Raw genomic sequence first — 22,991 nt, 5'->3', positions numbered from 1 at the left:
GAGTTTTCCAAACAGGGACAATTTATGCAAAGGTGAGAGAGCAAATGCAATAAAACAGTTTGGTAAATCTAGGTCTATAGGGAAGGGAGGGAGAGCAGATTAGCTCCTGAAAGGCTTTGTTTGCTAGGCTGAGGAACATAAACTGATTTCTACTCTTGGCTGGGCAGGTGGCAGAGAGAAGGGGAAAGGGAACAGTCACTTTTCTTCCATAATTCTTATTATAGCTGGGAACTGTGGTTTTGTTGTTGGTTTTGCTTTTTGGTATGAGATCAATTTGATCAATTTCTGTCTCTTCCAACAGAATGTCAACTCCATAAAGGCAGGTACTATTCTGTTCACTATCATTTCTCAGTACCCAGCACTGGTACTTAGTAAGCAACAAAATACATGCTTGTTGAATGAATCACCTGGGGACTTTAAAAAAATGACCATGCCCACCTACCCTACAATAAGATTTGATATAAATCTTCCTTCTCTGACCACCCAACCACAATATGGGATGGGAAGGAGAGTAGTGGGGCTGGCAGTCATATTTAACAAAAGCTACCCAAGGTATTCATTTCCATTCCTCTACCCAAAGCCAGTTAAGTGGAGCCTTTAAAGGATTTTACCACAATGACTTGATTAAATTTGCTGTTTGCATCAATATAGGCTTGAGTGCAGGAGGGAGGACCTAATAGAGGTAATGAGATCAGTAAGGAAGCTCATGTAATAATCAGAATAAGAAATGATATGGGTGGGAATTAAATCACTGGCAGTGGGTGTGAAGAGGGAGCAGATTGAAGAGAGAGTTGGGAGAGAGAATCGACAAGATTTGGTGACCATTTGAACACAGATAGAAGACGAAGTGAGAGAGAGGGAGGAATCCAGGTTGAAGGGTGGAGTGAATATTAGTGAGTAGGGAGAAGGGGTAGGACATTTGAGATGCCTGTGGGGGCATGGATGAGAAGTAGGGAATACAATCTCAAAAGAGAAAGGGCCGGAGTCTCACCTGTCCCATCCCAATACCAAGAACAACTGAGAACACAAATATTTAGGTGTATTATAAAAAGAATTCTTGAAGGAAACTGTGTAGAATGGATTGAGAGGAAGTGAACTTGAATAGCATCATAGAAAATAAGTGATAATGTCGAACAGCGTCAAGTGACTAAAGTTTAAGTTAGAATGAGCCCGAAAATACCTCCAATGAGTTTGGCAACTAGGACACTGAAGGCGACAAGACGTCTTCCGCGGGGGCAGAAGCTGCAGTGCGGAGTGAACACAGGTGAGGAAGAGGAGACAGAATGTAGATTACCTTTTTCGAGAACTTGGTTGTGAACAGAGGAAAAGAGATGGCACGATGGAGTGGGACATGAGGGATTTGAGCATGTTTGTAGCTGAGGGGAATGAGGAAGGGTTGAAGCTATAGGAGAATGAACACTCTCCCATCCTCGCCATTTTGCCAGCCCCCCCACGTGACCCGGACGCCGGCGGCGCGGAGACTACGAGCCCCAGAAGGCCCCGCGCCGGGGGGCGGAGCCGAGGCCTGGTTTGCGCCCCGGCTGCGCGAGCGGAAGAGCGAGAGCTTCACGGAGGCGGCGGAAGCGGAGAGCTACGGCGCCCGGGTAAAGACCAACCCCGCGTCTCCTTCCCCCTCTCCGCACCCTAGGCTGGGACTTGTTGCTCCCTCTTCTTCCCTCACAGTCGGGGACGAGACTTCGTTTCCTTTTTCGTTTGTTACCGGTGTTTTTTGTCCCCCTCACGTGATGCGCGGGGCCGGCCCCCGCCTGGGGCGGAGGTTACTGGGAAGCTCCCGCCTTTCGACCCCTGCGGGCTCGGGCTTGAGAGGGATCCTCAGCGGACCCTTTCCCCCTTCACTGTGGGAACGCGCCCGCCTCGGGCCCTCGCCCCAAATGCCCCCTGCGGAGGGAACTTCCTTTCCTGGGTTTCAGCAAGTACTGAGCGGGGTCCGAGACGACCTCCTCGGGACTACGGGGGCGCGGGCCGGCCGGCCCCCGAGACGACCCCGAGGCTGCTGGCGATTTCCGGGCCGCGAGCCTCGGGAGTCAGTCCGGGCTGTTGCCCCGGAGCCCCAGGCTATGGGAGTGAGCAGTCTCTAAGGGAGGATGTACTTCCTGCTTCTCTTGGCCAGCCCTCGGAAAACCCCAAGTCAAAGTTTTCTACATCAGCGCAGCCGCCTCTCCTAGTTGTGTAAGGGAAGGAGCGCAGGATTTGGACTCGAAGTCTCGAGAGGAGTCTCAGTCTGCCAACTGCTGGACCTGTGGTCTTTTGTACAGTAGTCGGTTTACCGCAGCCTCGGGTTCCCTGTCTGGAAAACGGGGATGATAATCTTTGCCTGCCTGCCTTTCAGGGTTGTTGTGGGGGTCAGCAGAAGTGATAAATGTGCGAAAGCTTTGGGTTGTAAAGCATATTTCAGATATAACCTTAGCGTCCTCTTGTCTCCAGCCCAGGTCATTTGAATTTGAAATCACATTCATGTCTTTATAAAGATCAAATGAGTTAATAAATAGGGCAAAAGTGTCTTTGGAAACTAAATTGACCAAACAAATGTTCTTATGCTGGGTTTCTTGTGAAGAGGTTACATTAGGGCCTAACCACCTGTGGAGTCGATTTTAAACTTCTTCTGGATTTTAAGGACCATCAGAATTTGGACTCTTCCCTCCTCACAACACACACAACTGTTTATCCCTCTTGCTCTGTTGTAGCCTTCCGTCCACACCACACAGGTACAAACAGAAAGCACTAAATGTTCCTCAAATATAGTGCTAAAGCAATACCTGTCTCCAGCAGGTCTTGTGACTTGTGTCACATTAGAATTCAGAATATAAATATAAACATTCCAGTCTGTTTCTGACAAGCTTTGAGACTTTATGGTAAATTGCTTATTGTCTATTTTTCCCCTTGTAGAGAGTGGTCATTTTGCAAGCAGTTGTTAAAGGAGTATGGGAGTGTGGTAATGAGGCATTTTAAGCCTGTATCTATTCTGAAATCATTGAAAAACTCTTGAAAATGGTTCAGAAAACACAAGAGAGGATGGCAGTAGGGTGCGTTAGGTGAGTGTACAAAATTGAACAAATTTTAGATCTAATCCCAGTGTTGTCACTTACTACAGGTCGAGTATTCCTTATCGGAAGTGCTTGAGACTGGAAGTATTAACGTTTCAGATTTCTTTGGATTTTGGAAAATTTGCATATACATGAGATAACTTGGGGGTGGGACCCAAGTCAAAACACGGAGTTCTTTTAGTTTTCGTATACCTCTTATACACATAACCTGAAGGTAATTGTATGCAATATTTTAAATAATTTTTTTGCATGAAACAAAGTTTGGATTGCTTTTTGAGTAAGACCTGTCACATGAGGTCAGGTGTGGAATTTTCCACTTGTGGCATCAAAATGTTTTTGGAACATTTCAGATATTGGACAAACCTGTAGGTTTTTTTTTTCTCCCCTTTACTCGTGACACGAAAGAGAGATCAACCTGTAGTTTTTGATTTTGGTGAAATTAGTTGAATTCTTTGAGTCTGTTTACTAATCTCTATGAGGTAATATTAATACCTCTATGAGGTCATACTAATGCTATGGGGTAATAGCATTTACCTCATAAAGTGTCTGTAAAGATTAAATGAGATGTGACCACAAAGGACTTAGTAGTGCCAGGTGAAAGTAAGTTCTCATTATTTTGTTGATATTTTTATGATGATAATTTTAGATATTTTCCTGAGATTCCCTTTATTAATAAAATGAATGATAGTTGTCTTGAATTCACAAGCTTTAAAAAATACTGTAATTAGAAGTTCTCATTGCATTGTTTTAGCAATTGCATTTTATATAAAAATTATATAGGCTTTTTTTTTTCACTTTTAGAGGTTCCTAAAATGTTGTGAAGAGATTCTTGTTGGGTTTTGCTGAGTTTCTGTTTTTGTAAAGATTCCAAATGTTTCTTTGGTACCTAGTTTGTTGAAATTGATCTGGTGCTTCTTTTATAACCTGTAGTAAGAATGCACTTTTCTGTACATTATAGCTTGTGGCAGAACAATTATCTATCTTTCTGACTGAGATATTGACAATGATAGAGTTTTATAGAACAATTTTTGTCCTGCCTTTACTTTTTAAAAAAAAATCCAGACTATTTGACTTTAAAATTTCAACCTAGTGGATAGAGTCCAGGAGACTGGGTGACCTTCAGTTTTTCAAGGTGGAGACTCAGTGATTGATGCAGATGGTGGCATTGCTATATATGTATCTGTAAAGAGTGAGAGTTTAGAAAAACCAAGGAGGAAATCCTTATAGAGAAAAACTATTTGTTGGTCAAGGCAAAGTTTAAGGGTTAAGAATCAAAATATGTGTTTTTATTTCCTTCAAATGCTGTGTTGATTACCAGATCTGCAGGTTCAGATGTTTAGGAAATGTTTCCTTTACTCTTTTTGGTGTGGTGTTATCCCCTGGCTATGTTTTGCCAGTTTCATTCTTACCTTTAGTTATGAATCAGCAAAATAATTACCAGTATTTTTTCTTAATGGACTTGTATACAAAGCCATGACAGTAGTCAGTTCCATTAAAATCTACTTTGTGTGCTATGAAGTGTTATTTTTTTCCTTTAGGTTTTAAACACTTTCATTCCTTGATTGTTTTTTACTTAAAAGGAATTTTTGGAAGGTAGACTTATTCTCAGGTGTAGTGTCGAAGCATGCATAGTGGATGCTCAGTAATGACTGTGCTGAATAGTTCTGAACGTTTTGTTGATTGTCCCATGTCATTGAGGCATGCTTTGGAGAGGCTGTATTGTATAGTGGAAATAATCTAAGCTTTGGAGTCAGACAGAGCAAGGTCTGAGTCCAGGCTCTGCTGGATGCAACTTTGGTTCATATAATCATTCTGAATTCTCTTTCTCATCATTTGTAAAACAGATAATAACACTAACCGTGTGTGGTTGAAAAGATTAGAGATTATTTGAACTAGGCACATACTAGCCAGGCTTAGTAAAAGATAGGGATGTTATTATTGCTGTTTTTCATTTTTACTATGTTTTCTGATAGTCAATGGATTTTGGTGATGTATCTATATTCATTCCCCTAATGCTTCACATGATCAGTATGTTTCTCAGCCAAGGTTAAGGTTGTTGACTATGACCATGGAACCCTGAAACACAGCAAAGCTAATTGGCCAGCATGGAGTTTGAATCTGTGACCTTGTCCTCATTAGCTCCATGAGCTTACTTTTCATAAATATCTCACTAGAATGAATGAAAAGACTGGTATATTTTTTATTTGGCACTCATGCAACTCATTAGACATAAGTAAAGAAACTAATGCCAGAAGTAACAGTATATATTTTTAATTATTAATTTACTTAAATATAAGATTAGCCCTCACCCTTTGTGTAAAACTGGTGACCTATAGAATGATCTTTGACAACCACTAACCTAGACTATAATTTAGACATTTCTTTTAGTTGTTGGATTACATTTGTTGCAGACTTCCCACCTATAGAAGTGAGACAAAATGGCTAGGGTATTCATGTCTTAAAAGAGAATCCCGCTGCTACTGTGCTCTCCACCAGAAAATGTGCTCTTAGCTAGTGGGGAAAACATACAGAATTTTGTATTAATGAGCCCAGAAGAATGGATGAAGTTTGCTAAGAGCTTATTGAATTACAGAGAAATTCCAGTGTCAGAACATTAGGTAGAAAAAAGTAATAGGGTATTGCTCAGCAGCAGTAAGCCTGCATTTGAAGAGAATTTTCTCCTCTCAATAACACATAGACCAGTTGCTCCCAGTTCTTGGTATCCATTTTTCACTGTTTCATGCTAGCCTTCTGTACAGTTTTTCATTCTTTAGGTATATAATATTTGTTTTCCTTCTTGTATCTTTTTTAAAGTGCCAAACATGGCTGGTTTGGGACTAGGGAGAAAAATTGAGAAAAAGAGAAGCACTTGTAGAAACTAGATTCTATTGTGTATTTGTGAGGTCTCCGAATAACACGGATTAACCTGTGAACATGATGATATGTATTTCTGGCATGGGCAAGTGGCTGACAATTCATTAACTTGGTGAGAGTCAAAAATGTGGGCAAAAGTTATGTAGCACTCTTTAATATCAGATTTACCTCTTAGAAAAGATCTGAATGTATATGGTGTTAATTCATAATTGCCTTGCAGTTGGGCTGTTTCAAGTTCTTTGCCTTGGAATGCCAGAAGAGTATTAAAGAAAGAAGCACTTGGATTTATAGACTAACCTCTTAGATTTATACCAGTAGTCCTTTTTCTGTTTTCTTACTTGTAAAATAGGGGTGTAATAGCAGCCCTATTTGTTTATAAAGATTGAAGGGAAAAGTAAACAAGGATTTTTTAAACTGGGGTAGATAACGTGGGGGTGGGTGGGTGGGGGTGGGATGACAAAAAGGCAGGCAGAGGGCAGAGTCTGGGGGGGAAACAAATACATGTTCACAGTCATATAGACACACAAAATAGGCAGGGAGTGAGGGTCAGTCAGAGGCAGAGGAGAAGTCAAAAACACTGTGAGGGACAGTCACACAGGCAGACTTACAGGGGTGATCAGAAGTGTAAAGAGAAGGGCAGACTTAGAAATGAGAGACAGAGAGATACAGGAAGGGAGACAGAATGAGGGAGCAACCAGGAGGGCATGACCAAGAGATGGAGAGCTTATTTAGTTCTTGTCTGTTATTTGAGGAGAGCTCATAAATATTTATAGTTAGGAAAGGGAAAAAACCGTATTTAATAGTAAATAAATCAATAAGTTTATGATATTTTATTACATTAAAATTTCCCCTTAAATACTGTTTATTTCACCATGCAAATACCAAGCCAAGTTATGTGTTACAGACCTGTTAAGTGCTTACTCGACCCTTCAGTGTACTTTAAAATTAAAAAAAAAGATTATTTTCTTAAAATTTTTTTCTCAAAATCAAATATATGGTTTACTATAGAAAACTAGGAAAATACAGAAAATTTAAAAGGACAACAAAAGATACTCATGATCTTACAATCTAAACATAGCACATAACAAGACCCACATCTTTTAAAAAAAATTATTTATTTATTTTTTGAGACAGTTTCACTCTGTTGCCCAGGCTAGAGTGCCATGGCATCAGCCTAGCTCATAGCAACCTCAAACTCCTGGGCTCAAGCAATCCTTCTGCCTCAGCCTCCCAAGTAGCTGGGACTACAGGCATGTGCCACCATGCCTGGCTAATTTTTTCTGTATATTTTTAGTTGGCCAATTAATTTCTTTCTATTTTTAGTAGAAATGGGGTCTCACTCTTGCTCAGGCTGGTCTTAAACTCCTGACCTTGAGCAGTCTGCCGCCTTGGCCTCCCAGAGTGCTAGGGCTACAGGCATGAACCACCGTGCCCAGCGCCCAGCCCAAGCCCATGTTTCTTTACGTTTTTTTTTTTTTTTTTTTTCTTCTCAGTCTTTTTCAATCTTCTTTATTGTTCTGTTCTTTTCTGGTTTTGGTATCAGGGTAATGCTGCCCTTGAAGAATGAGTTTGGAAGTATTCCCTCCTCTTCAGTTTTTTGGAAGTTTGAGTAGGATTGGTATCAGTTCTTTAAATATTTGGTGCAATTTAGCAGTAAAGCCATCAGGTCCTAGGCTTTTCTTTGGTGGGAGACTTTTTATTACGGTTTCAATCTTGTTACTTGTTATTGGTTTGTTGAGGTTTTCTATTTCTTCGTGATTTAATATTGGTAGGTTTTATGCAACCAGGAATTTATCTGTTTCTTCTAGATTTTTCAATTTGTTGGCATATAGTTGTTTTTAATAGTCTTTAGGGATTCTTTGTATTTCTTTGGTGTCAGTTGTATGTCTCCTTTTTCATTTCTGATTTTATTTGGTTCTTTTTTTTTTTCTAGCTAAAAGGTTTGTTGATTTTATGTATCTTTTCAAAAAAACCCCAACTTTTTGTTTCATTGATCTTCTCTTTTTTTTAGTCTCAATTTCATTTCTACTCTGATCTCTTTTATTTCTTTCCTTCTAATTTTGGGTTTGGTTTATTTTTTCCTTGTTTCTTGAAGGTGTATCATTAGGTTGTTTATTTGACATCTTTCTACTTTTTTGATATAAGGTATTTATTGCTATAAACTTCCCTCTTAGTACTGCTTTTTCTGTATCCCATAGATTTTGGTATGGGTATGTTGTGTTTGGATTTTCATGTGTTTCAAGAAATTTTTAAATTTCTTAATTTTTAAATTTCCTTAATTTCTTCATTGATCCATTCAGGAGCATGGTGTTTAATTTCCATGTGTTTGTGTGTTTTTCGAGGTTCCTCTTACTGATTTCTAGTTTTATTACATTGTGATTACAAAAGATACTTGATATGATTTCTACTGTTTTGAATTGTTTGGACTTGTGGCTTAAGATAGAGTCTACTCTGGAGAGTACTGATGAAAAGTGTGTATTTTTGTTGCTGTTGGGTGGAATGTTCTATAAATATCAGTTAGGCCTATTTGGTAGGCCTAGTGTGTAGCTTAACTCTGATGTTTATATACTTGGGAACTCTGGCGTTGGATGTATAGATATTTATAATTGTTATATCCTCTTGCTGAGTTGACTCCTTTATCATTATATAGTGACTTTGTTTCTTTTTACCGTTTTTGACTTAAAGTCTGTTTTATCTGATAGAGAAGTATAGCTATTCCTGCTCTTTTTTGGTTTTCAGTTGCATAGAATACCTTTTTTACCCCTTCACTTTCAGTCTTCATGTGTCTTTATAGGTGAAGTGGTTTTCTTGTAGGTAGCATATATTAATAGTTGGGTTTTGTTACTTTATCTCTTTAGCCACTCTTTGCCTTTTAATTGGAGAATTCAGTCCATTTACTTTCAGTGTTATTGATAAGTAAGGACTTATTATTGCCATTTTGTTGCTTGTTTTCTGTTTGTTTTGTAACTTCATTTTAACTTTTTTACTGTCTTCCTTTGCGGTTAAATTTTTCTAGTAGTATATTTTAGTGTATTGCTTTTTCTCGTTATCGAATCTATTATAGGTATTTGCATTGTGGTTACCATGAGGGTTACAAGAAACATCTTATACCAAGTTATTTTAAAGAGACAACAACTCATCTTAGAACACAAAGAAAAGATGAAAAAAAAACAAAAACTCTATACTTTAACTCCCTCTCCCCATTTTGAATTTATGTCATTTCAATTTACATATTTTTATTTTGCCTATCTCTTAACAGGTGGCTGTAGGGATTGTTTTTGATAGATTTGTTATTTGGGTATTGTACTAGAGTTTTGAGCAGATTGCACACCACCATTACATTATTAGATTATTCTGGGTTTATCTGTGTACTTTTTTGCACATTAGTATTTTTTTCTTTCAAATTGAGGAACGCTAGGTCTGGTGGTAATGAACTCTCTCAGCTTTTGTTTGGGAAAAACTTTCTCACCTTTATATTTGAAAGGTAGATTTTCTGCATATAGTATTCTTGGATGTCAGTTTTATGGTTTTTTTCTTTCAACATTTGTGACAATGTCATCTCACTCCTTCCTGGCCTATATGGTTTCCTTTGAGAAGTCTTTTGCCAATCAAATTAGAGCTCCTTTATGTGTTATTCGCTCCTTTTCCCTTGCTGCTTTTAGGATCCTCTCCTTGGCCTTGACATACCTTGGATAGTCTTATTTGGGTTGAATGTATTTGGTGTTCTCTGAGCTTCCTGTACCTACATATTTCTTTCTTTCTCAAGTTTTGTAAAGTTTTCTGTTATTATTTCTTTGAATAAACTTTCTACCCCTTACTCTTGCTCAACTCCCTCTTGAACTCCAGTAATTCTTAAGTTTGGTCTTCTGAGGTAATTTTCTATCTCTTGTAGTTAATCTTTACTCCTTTTCATTCTTTTTTCTCCTCTGGCTGTATTTTCAAATATTCTGTCTTTGAGCTTACAGATTCTTTTTTTTTCCTGTTGGTTTTTTGTTGTTGTTGAGACAGAGTCTCACTCTGTGTCCCTGGGTAGAGTGCAGTGATGTCATTGTAGCTTACCATATGCTCCAACTGGGCTGTAAGCGATCCTTCTGCCTCAGCCTCCCTGGTAGCTGGGACTACAGTCACACAATGCCTGGCTGGGTTTTGCTGTTTTGTGTATGTTTTTTTCCCTTTTCTTTTTGGTAGAGACATGGGGTCTCACTCTGGGTCAGGCTTGGTGTCAAACTCCGGAGCTCAAGCTATCCTCCCATCTTGGCCTCCCAGAATGCTAGGATTACAGGCGTGAGCCACAGCGTCTGGCCTGAGCTTACTGATTCTTTCTTCTGCTTGATCCTTTCTGTTGTTGAGAGCCTTTAATGAATTTTTCAGTTCAGCAAATGTATTTTTCAGTTACAAGATTTGTTTGATTTTTATTTTATTATTTCAATCTCTTTGTTATATTCCTCTAATAAATTTCTTTTCTGTGTTGTCTTGGAGATCACTGAGTTTCCTTAAAATGGCTGTATTGAATGCTTTATCAGAGAGTTCACATATTTCCATCTCATTAGGGTTAGTCACTGGTTCCTTGCTTTAAAGATCCACAAGGAGTTCATGGTTCCTTGTTTGTTGTTTCTAATGAATGCACGTCTGTGTCTTTGCATTGAACCGATTATTTATTTATTCCAGTCTTCTCTGGCTTGTTTTGGTTTTTATTGGATGTGTTTTGCTTAGAGGTTCTTTGTAATTTACCTGTTGATTTTCTGTCCTTCCCCTTGCCTCCCCAGATCGCTGCTTCCTTTTCAGCACTAGATAGCACCCTGAGCCCAGGTTGGCCTTGGTTTTAGTAAACAATTAAAATGCCACATGTCAGAAAGGGGAAGATCCCAAAGGGGATATCCTGACAGTGTGGGAAGGCTGGCTAGGGGAACCTGTGGAATGACTCTCCAACAGCATGGTGCTGCTGAACAGCTAATGTAATTTGGCTTCTCTTTTGGCAGAGTTACAGAGCAGAGTTTCCAGGGCCAGGAATGGTAGTCTCACCTCTCCCCTTTGTCTTTAGCTGTCCTCAGGAATGTTTCTTCTTTCAGGCATTTACTGTGGGTTGAGGCAGGAATAGATCTCCTGCCAGGGATGGGGAAGTTGATGAGGAAGCTGGTTGTCTACTTTGATCTCACTTTTTCCAGTGTCAGGGGGATCTTTTCTCCATGTTTGATGCCAAGCAGATTGGTGGGAGGAGTGTCACAGATATGGAAGTATGATTCTCCCACTGTGTGCTGGGGGTTTTTCCACTTCATGTGTCTGTGGCCCTAGGAACTGTCTCCTCATATTTGAGTTGTGGGAAATTTCTGGTGATAATCTTGGCACTGTGTATTTGTTTGTGATTTTCTTTGGGGGTCTTGCTTCTCTGCTATTTTGGAACCAGAAGAATGTGTGATAGCCTCTTTGGAATAAGGTGCTAGTGTACGCTGGTTAAGAGGGTAGGAACTGGGAAGCCTAGGTTCCTAGGCTTGAATGATCTGTTTAATACATTAGATATTTGCCTTGAGCAAGTTATTTAATTTGGGTCTCACTTTCCTCATTAGCAAAATGGAGATGGTGACAGTACTCCCTACTTTGTAGGATTGTTGTGAGGATTAGCCCTTAGACTTAGAACAATGCCTGGCAAATTTTATGAGCTCAGTAAATATTAGCTATTACCACCACCACAACTACTACTGTTGCTTCCACCATCACTTTCTCTATTTTGTTTTAAAAATTAGTTATGTTCCTATATAATTATGTCTTATATGAGTGAAATGATAGGCAGCTGGAGATAAAATTGGAGCTCAGAAAATCAGACATAGAGATGTGGGTTTTAGAATGTTTGGCCTAGAGCTTAATGAGAGTAGAGCAGAAAAGATGGGATATTAGGGAATACTAATAGGAAGGGAGTGGGAGGCAGAAAAAGCAGCCAGCAAAAAAGCAGAGAGAGATTATTTAGAGAAAGAAAACAAAGATTGTATATTGGTATAGAGGTTATATTAATTAGGATTAGATTGATTACAACCAATAGCAGAAGCTTAAAAATATGATATAAGTTTGTTTCTCTTGAGTCAGGAATTACAGAAGTAGTTTAAGACCGGTATGGTTTGCCAGTTGTGTGAAGTTGTTACTCCACTGTGTATGGATTCTATTCTTTTCCAAAGTCACTTTAGGGTCTAAGATAGCTACTAGGGCTTTAGCTGGTTTGTCCACATTCCAGTCATTGGAAAGGAAAAAGAAAAGAACATATCTCCATTCCTTTAAGGATACTTCCTGGAAGTTATATGTATACAGGTTGACTATCCCTTATCTCATATGCTTGAGACCAGAAGTGTTTCAGATTTTGGAATATTTGCAATACATTGTGGGTATCATGCAGAATTTTTGACATTTTCAGCAATATTCTTACAGAGCAGAGAATAAGCAAAACCAAACAAAAAAACCCCACAATAATGCATGTAGGTCTTGATCCCACTTGGGGCATTGTAGAGAACTTGCTGTTGGTGCATCTGGCCTTCACACCTGCCATTTTATTACCCTTTGTGGGCATGTTTGTGAGGGGAATGCCCAGATAATGTCACAGCCGAAGCGGGCTGAGAGAACCTTTTTTCCTTTAGGAACACCTGCCTGTGTTTCGACTGTGATCCATCACATGAGATCAGTTGTTGTATTTTCCACTTGTGGCATCATGTTGGTGCTCAAAAAGTTTTGGATTTTGGAGCATTTCAGATTCTTGATTAGTGATGCTCAACCTGTATCACTTTTACTCATATTCATATTCTGTTGATGAAACTTAGTGATATAGTCACACCTTGCTGCTGGAGCAGTTGGGAAATGTAGACTTTACTTTGAATGGTCAGTGCCTGGGAATAAGGAACAGGAACAGTGAGGATAATCCAAGTGTAGCTAGATGAAGAATATAAGGTAGGTAAACAGTTAATTGTCTTTAGGACAGTTTAACTCATTATTGGTAATCCTTGACAGAATTTCTGTAATTATTAAACTCTGAGTACAAATCTAGTCTTGTCAAATTGTATCAACAGTACTTTGTTTTTAGGGTATAATCCCTTCATGAATCCCTGCTTAATTAGGATTATTGATCTCTCATAAAGAAAAAATCGTGTCTAAGTATATGTATATATTTATGTGCATGTGTGTACATATATTCCCCCATTTAACATTAGTGTTGGCCAAAATTACTTCGTATGACAACAATCTGCAATACAATTGATGGTAAATAAGCCTCTGACATCTCTCTTTTGTTGTTTAAATGTAAAATTTTGCCCAGTGTTCCATGCACTCTCCAGTTTGGTGGGTTTTTTTGCCAATGTTTTTAATCTGTCTCTGTCCTTTGTATTACTATTCTTTCTCACTGCTGTTAATAGTACTTCCCAAAATAGATAAATGAGCAAATTTAATTAAATGTGTTATTTGCACTGTCTCCTGATCATTAATGAATTTGTAAGTAAGGTCAGACCTACAGTCTTCCTAGTATTACAGTTCCTGAATTCTCTCTGTCCTCTCAATTGGTAATTATTTGCTTTTTAAAGTTTTTTATTTTTAAATCTTCCATATTTTGTGTGTTTATGCTCTTTTAGTATTAGAAATATGAAGATCTTCCAACAAAAAGGGAACTATCTCTATAATTTTTTGTCCCTTTCAATTGAACATGTTTTATTTATCTGTATTTTTGGTTGAACAGTATATTTAAGATCAAATGTTCACATGTTGCAATTTGGCTTTTGTTTCTTCGAAATAATTTTAAAAATTATTTTAAATATTTTATCAGTAGTTTAAAATAGACATAATTTAAAAAGTCAAAAAGGTAAAAAAAGAATTTATGACAATGTAGTGAATAGTTTTTGTCCCATTGCTCCCAACTTTATTTACTTCCTTCCCTAAAGGCAACCACTTTAAACTCCTTAAGCTGTTTCTTTCTGCAGTTATATATCTCCATATTTTAAAAAAACATACTTTTGATTCACCAATTTATTCATTACATAGTGAGTTTCTATTATGGTAGAGAAAGTTTTACCATTCTTAAATAACCATCTCTACTGCAGCTCCTCCCTTAGCTTCCTAATTTAGTTATATTACAATATTTGGTTAAATCAAATAGTTAATGTTTACATTATTATGCCTGTGCAAATTTTATTCACTGATAGTGTCTTAAATAGCCTCTAAGAACAGTTTTCAACAAGGTCAGTCTCAGTAATCTATCAGTCCCACCTTTCTTTTTGTTCTTTCTTTTTTTCTCTCCCCCTTCTCTCCTCCCCCTCTCCCTCTCCCCCCTCTCCCTCCCCCTTCTCCTCCCCCTCCTTCCTTCTTCCTTTCCTTTTTTTCATCTTCCTCTCTTTTCTTCTCTTCTCTTTTCTCTTCTCTTCTCTTCCCTTGTCTTGTCTTCTCTTCTTCTCTTCTAGAGATTTCCAGCATCCTACTTAAACAGTAAGCCTACTTGCTAGGCCTGCTACATAGCTCTTTTCTTAGGATGCTTTCTGTAAGGTTTTTTGGTGGTTGCGAAAAGACAAGACAGAGAGAGAAAGAGTGGGGGCCAAACCACATGGCTTTATTATACACTCCTGGACGAGGTTCTGGGGTCCCAAGAGAGTGGGGCCCCAGAAGTCGCCTGCGTTTGAAGGAGGTACGGCCTTTTATACTGTTTGGGCCAAGCTAGGGACTTTTGGTGGGAAGAGCTAGGGCAGCCTTTGGTGGTCATTGAGAAATAGGAGGGGCTGGTGGTATTTGTGGAATCCAGGAGCCAAAACTTTCTTATCCAGGTGATCCATCCAAAACTTTCACATCTGGGTGTGGTTCCTCTCAGTAGGGCCTGGCAGTTTGTCCTTGGTGGGTCTGGTCTTGTGAGCCTTTTCTTTTTTGATCTAGGGAAAGGAGGGGGCCTGCCACCATCCTTATACTTTCCCCTTGTTATCCTTAGACTTTTCTCTCTTGGGTTTGGTTTCCAGTATTATTAGAATTTGTCTCATCCTCATTCTTCATTTATCTCTTGCCTAGGTGGAACACATCCTCTAATAGTTGTGTTGGATTAAAAAGATAATACTGTGGCATAGAGCATGTGGATAACAATTTTCGACATGCCTGTTCTTTGTCACATACTTCAATCTGGATTTGTTGCCTTCTGCTTCTGGTGACATTTATCCTGGAATCCCATTCACCAGTATTCCTTCACTTCTCTCTTGTGTTGGATATCCTGTTATCCTGTCTTCTTTCCTTTGGTGTATTTCTTCTTTTGTTACCAAAGGATGATGAGACTATCACTGTCTGGAAATCTGATCAGGCACAATCTTCTGAACAAAGCAGATTGCTAATTTTATATTGTGTTTTAGGGGAGCACGAGGTTCAGGGATTAAAAGATTTTAGAGGCAGAAGTCAGTTAACATCATCTACAGAAAAAACATGGTTACTGGGGTGAGACTGTTGTTGATTGGTTGGCACTCACAGCTGTTTTATTGCAGTGACTCTGTCCCTGATTTGCAGCTGATTTTCAGAAGCAAGGCTAACTGATTAATTGGCTTGTAAAAGAGTGCCAAAGTGAGTTGTTCTTGTCAGTTGAGTGGGTTTAAAAGTGGTCATTGGCAACTTTTTACCATGGCTGTGAACAATGTCTTTTTCTTTAATTTTTATTTTTTTTAGACTAGTCAAATGCAGTAGTGAGGAGAGGGGGGAAAGTAGTAGAACAAGGAGTTCAATCTGTAACTGCCTGTGAACAATCAAGTGAGTTTTTCGCCTCATTTACATATGTATTTGTGCATATATGTTTAAATGGGACATACTATATATATTATCTTTTTGCTCCCCCCATTTTTTCTACCATACAAATGTGTATCTTGATCAAGAGAATTTTTTGCACAGAATTCTAGAAATTTTAATTAATGACATCTAACAACTGTCATTTATTTGATTGTAGATTATGTGCCAGGCACTGTGGTAACATCTTTTTTTTTATTCTGTTAATTTATATTGACATTATTTCAGAATACAGAAAAGTTCTAAGAATGGTATAAAGAATTCACACATATACCCCAAATATTAACATTATACATTTCCTTTCACTCTTGTTCTTTGTCTTTCAATATATAGATACATATTTCTTGTGAGAGTAAGATGTAGACCTTATTCTCCTTTATACTTAAATACTTCAGTGTACACTTTCTAAAAACCAGAACATTCTTTTATATAGCCACAATACAGTTGTCAAAATCAAGAAACTAAGATTGATTTAATATTGTTATCTAATCTACAAATTTGTTCAGGTTTTACCCATTGTCTCAGTGTACTTTATAGCAGCAGTCCCCAGCATTTTTAGCACCAGGGACTGGTTTCATGGAAGATAATTTTTCCATGGATGGGGATGGGGATAGGGATGGGGTGGGGTTGGGGAGTGGGGGAGTAGAGGCTTGGAGGGGGGAGGCGGAGCTCAAGTGGTGATACAGTGATGGGGAGCCAGGAAGCCAAAGCTTCCCTCACTTGTTCCCTCACTTCCCTCAGCCACTCATCTCCTGCTGTGCGTCCCCCTACCAAGTTTCATGGGAGACAGTTTTTCCACAGATGGGGTGGGGGACAGTGGCAGAGCTCTGTGGCCCAGTCCCTAACAGGTCATGGATGGGGACCACAGCTTTATAGCAAAAGAAAATTCCAGGTTATGAAGTGCATTCACTTGTCATATCTCTTTTACTTTCCTTTAGTCTGGAGCAGTTCCTTAGTCTGTGTTTTTTCATGACATTGACACAGGCCAGTTATTTTGTAGAATGCCTCTGGTTTGGTTTTATTTGATATTTTCTCATGATTGGATTCAGGTTATTCATTTTTGGCAGGAGTATTACAAGGAGTACCTTAGTTTTCAAGGCATCACAGGAGGCACAAGATTTTGAAATACCGATAATGTGATCTTTGATCACCTCATTATTACTGTTTTTCCTTTTATAATTGCTTTTTTGTGGTAAAATACACATAACACAATTTATTTTTATGTTTTAACTTTTTTTTTTTTTTTTTTTTTTTTAAGAGATAGGGGTCTGGCTTTGTTGCACAGGCTGGAGTGCAGTGGCACAATCACAGCTCATTGCAGCCTCAAATTCCTGGGCTAAAGCATTCTTTGTCTATCGGCTTCCCAAATAGCTGGGAATACAGGGGCATACCACCATGCCTGGCTAAGTTTTAAAATTTTTTGTAGAGACAGGGTCTCTATAGCTAAATTGCCCGGGCTGGTCTCAAATTCCTGTCCTTAAGTGATCCTCCTGCCTTGGCCTCCCAAAGTGCTGGGATTATAGACATGAGCCACTGTGCCCTGCCACCACCTTTATCATATATGAAATTTTCACTTGGTTTATTTATGGACTTTGTATTCTTGTACCATTATTACACTGTTTCAGTTAAAGAGGCTTGATAATATATCAAGGGCTATCTTTGAGTTTTCTTGACTTCTTGCATGTTTAGTTTTCTGTTGTTATCGGTTTGTCTGTCTCAATAAAAAAACTTGCTGGTATTGTTATTGGAATCATGTTAAATTTGTAAATTAATTTAGGGAGAATTCACTTCTTTATGATGTTGTGTTGTGTTGAGTTTTCTATTCAAGAACAAAGAATATCTTTTCATTTGCTCAAATCTATTTTTGTGTCTTTCAGGATATGTTTTACAATTTTCTCACATTGGTTTTATACACTCGTTAAATTCTCCAATTTTTTCAACTCATAACATGTCTTGTAGATCTTTATATCAGTATTTATGGAGATACATCATTCTTTTTAATGTTTGCATAGTTTTCTATAGTATGAATGTACCATAATTTATAACCTGGCTCATATAGGGACATCTAAGTTGTTTATGATTTTTCACTATTATAAACAGTTCCTTAATAAGTATCCTTCTAAAAGCCCAGTTATTTCCTTGTGATAAATTCTTCAAAGGAGAATTGTTTTGTTAAAGGTCTCTGATGTATAAAAGTTTTTGAAACATATTATTAAACTGTTTTCTGTATTAATAAAATGAATACCTCCACCAGCAGCATGTTCAAGCCCTAGTCTGTCGACATTCACCAAAATAGAACTTTATTGCTGTTTTTAAACCTTTGTCAGTTTGATAGGCAAAACAGAATATGTTTATTCTGCATTTCTTTGCTAACTGATGAGGTTTATTTTTTGTCCATCCATCCAGCTGGCCAGCCAGCCAACATATATTTAATGAGCATCCACCAAGTGCCATAAGCTGTCCTATGTGTTAGAAGTATAGTAATGACTAGAATTTGAACATCTTTTTGTGTTTTTGATTATTTATACTATTTTTTTCTTATCACTTTTTTTGTTGACAGTTAGTAGGTGTTTCTGTCCCCTTAGACAAGTCCTCAGAAGCCTGAGAATGACAGAAGATGACATTTCCTTATTGTTTGAGTTTCTAAAAAGTATTTTGTGTCTGTGATTTTATTATACATTCTATGGCAAATCACTGTGTTGAACTCTTACTATTTACAAAATGAGATAATGAAAGTTGAGTGCCTTGACAGATGTCAAAGAAATAACTATATATTTTTTATAAAAATGACTTTTATCGTTATTATTTTCTAGGTGAGGTTGCTGTCAGAAGGGAACTTTGTACAGTTTGCCTTCGACATAATCTATCTGCATGTTGTAGCATTTTATTCAAAAAATAAATGTCATTGATGTGGTAAGTTGCCCATACTTATGCCTATTTTATAGAAATATTGTTTTTTTACAGTAAATATTTGTTTGCTTATATCTTGATACTTCAGTGTCACTTTATTTTGTAATTCTCATGTTAAACAAATTTGAAAGGGGCAATTTCCTGAAAGAAAATTAGAGTCTTTTGAAGAGTTTTTATTTCTATTCACTGTCTTAATTTTGGTGTGTGTTATGGAAAGGACAGTAGGGGCTGGTTAAATATTGAGATTAGTTTTCAAAGTTAGATTGCTAGCTTTGTTCTGTTCAGTCACTTTCCACTGTAACAACTGAGAGCTAACCTTCTTGTCAACCTCTGGCTTCCCTGTAAATCATATAGGAGTAGCAAAGATGCAGTGTTATTGAAGGGGTTTGATTAACTGATTTTGGAAGAATAGGTCTCATCTAAATCATCCGTAAAGTAAAAGCAGAATTAATACTGTTATTAAAGAACTTGGAAATGAAAAATAATTAAATGATTTTAATTTTTTAAATATTACTCTATAGGTATTTGTCAATTAAAATTTTTTTTTTCAAAGAAGACTTAGTAAGTTGATATGACCTGCTATTTTATGAGAAATTTTCTTACCCATGTTCTCTGATGTTATTTTTAGTATAGTCCAGCTTCTGACTCTCATGTGTAGCCAGTGGCAAATGGGAAGCTGATGTGCAGGGTGAAGGCTTTAGTGGTAACCAGGGGGTTGGTTGCAGCAACTGAACATAATTGTACTCTTGTGAAGCACATGGCAAAAATTGCATGGAAACTATGACATGATACTGGTGATTTGCAGAATTTTCTTTTAAATGGTTTCACAGAGCTAAACGTAGTGAGAAATAAATGTTGATGTTGAGAGCTGACTTTAAACAAAATGTTCCTAAATAGGATCCAAGGATGAGGAGCCATAGGCACAGAAAAAGGAGGAGATAAGATTCTCCTTTGATATATTTTTGGTAGTCTTTTTGCTTTTGTTTGCATCAGAAAGCTGTTTTTAGATGTTTCTAGGTGTTTTGCATGGCTCATATGACTAGAGAGGCATGGGATTTCACAGCGCCTGACTGAATAGGCCTAGATCTCAGAGCAAATCAAAGTGAGTTTTAATCTTGGTTATTTAAAATCTCCTTGTACCTGTCTTATTAGGAGTATTATTTTTTTTTTAAGAAGAAACTAATTTGCAGCTGGCTATAAAGAGTGACATTGTGTCCTGGAAAATGCTGTGCTAACACACTGTGCTGTCCCACAAGAGTACTTCCAAGTCCCCAAACGCAGTGCTGACAATCTGTGACAGCCTGTGAATTGTTGGGCAGCAGTTGGAAAAGATGGACAGCAGAGTGAGGTGGTTGTATGTAAGTTGTAGATGAGATGGGGAGGGGAAGAAATGAGAGAAGAGCAGAGCAGCTCTTAGTTTTTGTGGGTAGTTTGAATGGAAGCTTTTCTAGTTGTTAGACTGCTAATATGACTGAAATAAACAGAGTAGAGTGTAGGGCAGGGGTCCTCAAACTTTTTAAACAGGGGGCCAGTTCACTGTCCCTCAGACCGTTGGAGGGCTGGACTATAGTTTTAAAAAAACTATGAACAAATTCCTATGCACACTGCACATATCTTATTTGGAAGTAAAAATACAAATGGGCAAAACCATGCGCGTGTGGCCCGAGGGCCGTAGTTTGAGAACGCTCGGTGTAGGGGGTTTTGGTGGGGTGGAATGTGTATTTCACTTTTCCTTTCAAGGTGTTATTGTTTCATTCTGTCATCAACACTGTAAGGTTAGATGTTATGTTGATGAAAGTATGGATTGGGTGGAATTAAAAATTTTGAAGAGACTGGAAGTACCACTTCATGACAGGACATGAAACTGTAAAGGTTAGGGTAATGGGGATTGGGCTTATCCTTTCCAGGAATTGTTGCAGTGGTAATAAGGCCATTACCATATGTAGATCCAAAATGGCTTGGCCGTTATCTCAGACAAATGTATATCTGGTCATTTGTTTGTTTCATTTGATACACATACACATACCACCTACCAACTGGTATTGTTTCAGAAATAACATGACCAAATATAATGATCTTTGTCAGACATCAAGGCAGGAATTTCTGGGTGTTATTGGGATTGTGGAGTAGAATTTAATGTGTGGCAAGTTAGAGTTCAGTTCTTTCCATGAGTATGAGAATGGTTATACAAAGTAAATGTATTTGATATGTATATAATGTCTAATTCTGAGTATAGGATTAGACTTGGAACATGTTGTTTTGGAGCCCAGTCCTCCTGCTGATTCTGTTTCTGGTTTTAGGTTAAATATATTACTGTTTGTTCATTGATACTATTGGATTAAATAAGCATATGAGAGGTATCAGTTTTAAGATTGCTGTCTTATCTCCTACAACATTGATACATATTTAAATCGAGATACATTTAGTTAAAATTTCATATTTTCTCTATGTATGGTGACTTTTGGGACACTCTGGAGTATTCTAAGGAATTGTCTGTAGGGTCAAGACTTGATTCTCCACTCTCTAGGGTATTAAATGCTTAAACCTAGTACAGTCTTTCTGGTGGAATCTTCCACAGCTTTCCTGCAAGAAACCTCTGGTTCTAGCTAGACTAGTGTCATAGTCTGAATGTTTGTGTTCTCTGTAAATTCATATGTTGAAATCTAATCCCCAATGTAATGGTATTTGGAAGTGGAGCTTTTGGGAGGTAATTTGGTTCTGAGGGTGGAGCTCTCATGAATGGCATTGGTGTCCTTGTAAGAAAGTGGCCAGAGAGCCAGCTTGATCTCTTTCCTCCATGTGAGGATATACTGAGATGTCAGCTTAACTGCATCCTGGAAGAAGGCCCTCACCAGAATTCAGCTATTCTGGCACCCCGATCTTAAACTTTCAGCTGTCTGAGCTATGAGTAAATTCTGTTGTTTATAAGCCACCCAATCTATGGTACTTTGTTATAGCAGCCCAAACTGACTAAGACAGCTAGTTTTTATAACTATCAATATAACATCTTCTGACTTTTTGCCTCTTCATATATTTAGTCTTTTCCTTCCACTTGGAATGTCTTCCCTCAATTTTTTGTATGAATATCTGCTTCTGAAGGCCTAGCTCCAGTTTCACGCACTTTATGACATTTTGCTTAACCATTCCAGGCCCTTAGTGATAACTCTCTCCTTTGGGTTTCTGTCATTTACTAGTTTTTTCTTTATTTGGCAATTATAGCATTACTCCCTTAAAATAACTTAAAACAAAATCTTTCCAAATAGGTACAGACATTTTAAGGGGAAAGCTACATTTTTATTCATGTGTTTCAAACCATGTTGTTGTAGTCCTACTTTATAATCTCCACCACCCCAGCAGAGATCTTAGTACAGTATGTGCACTTGACACATATTTGTTTGGTAAGAAAATGCCATTACCTATTGTTATCTTAAACCAATCTTTAACATTTATCTTTCTTTTGTATCATAAGGGTAATAGATTAATGCAGTTTAAATACCTGAGCCATGTTCATTCAGTAGATTATTCTTCCTTAGAAGCCTTCTGTAGCCCTCTATATAGGCTTTCTTATCCTTAAAGTAACATTGCTTTGAAGATGTTATTGTATTCTAAAATAATTCTTATTCTTGAAACTCTAATTATTAAACTTTGAAACTGCATAGAAGATAAACTCTTAAATTTATTAACTTGCTAATTCTTTCTTTGCTTGCTTTGAAGTGAATCTTGCTTCTTTTGGTTTCTCAGTTTCTCAACAGGCACATTTGGCTTTCACATTTGCTGGCATAGCTACAAGGAGAGGATATAGATATAGAGCTGTAACTGTATCTCTAATATACAGATTCTACCTCATTTACAATTACTCCTTTTTTTTGCTATTGGTGCACTTTGGTGTTTTAAAAATGAAACTATTCTCTGCTATGCTTTGTTTTACCCCATCACAAATGTTAGAAGTTATGTGTTGTAGTGTGGTAGTGTAGTAGTTAAATACAGGGACTTTGAAATCCTTGTGAACACTTGGAAGCTATGTGATCATAAGTAACTTAAGTTTCAGATTTCTCATCTGTAAAGTTGAGAAAATAATAGCTACCTCTTAGTATTGTAGTTGGAATCAAATGAGATTATATATATATAAGACATTTAATGCAGATTAAGTCTAGTGGCCTCTGTTTTCAAAATTTACTCAGTGGTTTATTAGCTGTACTCTGAATACTAGAGGAAAATGAAATCAAGTTTAATGCATGTTAGGGTTGAGGTACAGCCCTCAAAGCCTTATCCATTTGAGCTCCTTTGTTGTCAGTGATAGTGTATCAGTTTAAACCAGAATAGACCCAGGAGAGGAACTAATTTCAAATAACTGTAGAAACAGACCAACTTCTA

General features: G+C 37.8%; 1 protein-coding gene across 3 annotated transcripts in view; it reads left to right on the top strand.

The window, feature by feature from the left end:
- Positions 1-1,507: 1,507 nt before the first annotated feature.
- R3HCC1L (R3H domain and coiled-coil containing 1 like) overlaps positions 1,508-22,991 on the top strand; it is a 78,996-nt gene continuing 57,512 nt past the window's right edge. The window contains exons 1-2 of one of the 3 annotated variants that reach the window (XM_012767946.3): positions 1,508-1,604; positions 18,521-18,620. The gene's annotated coding sequence lies outside the window, so the exon portion shown is untranslated. The other 2 variants (XM_012767954.3, XM_012767999.2) reach the window with 2 other exon arrangements.

Source organism: Microcebus murinus, chromosome 14, assembly GCF_040939455.1.
Source record: "Microcebus murinus isolate Inina chromosome 14, M.murinus_Inina_mat1.0, whole genome shotgun sequence".
NCBI classification, from domain to species: Eukaryota; Metazoa; Chordata; class Mammalia; order Primates; family Cheirogaleidae; genus Microcebus; species Microcebus murinus.
Note: the sequence above shows the minus strand (reverse complement) of the source record. Positions and strands in the feature narration are given on the sequence as shown.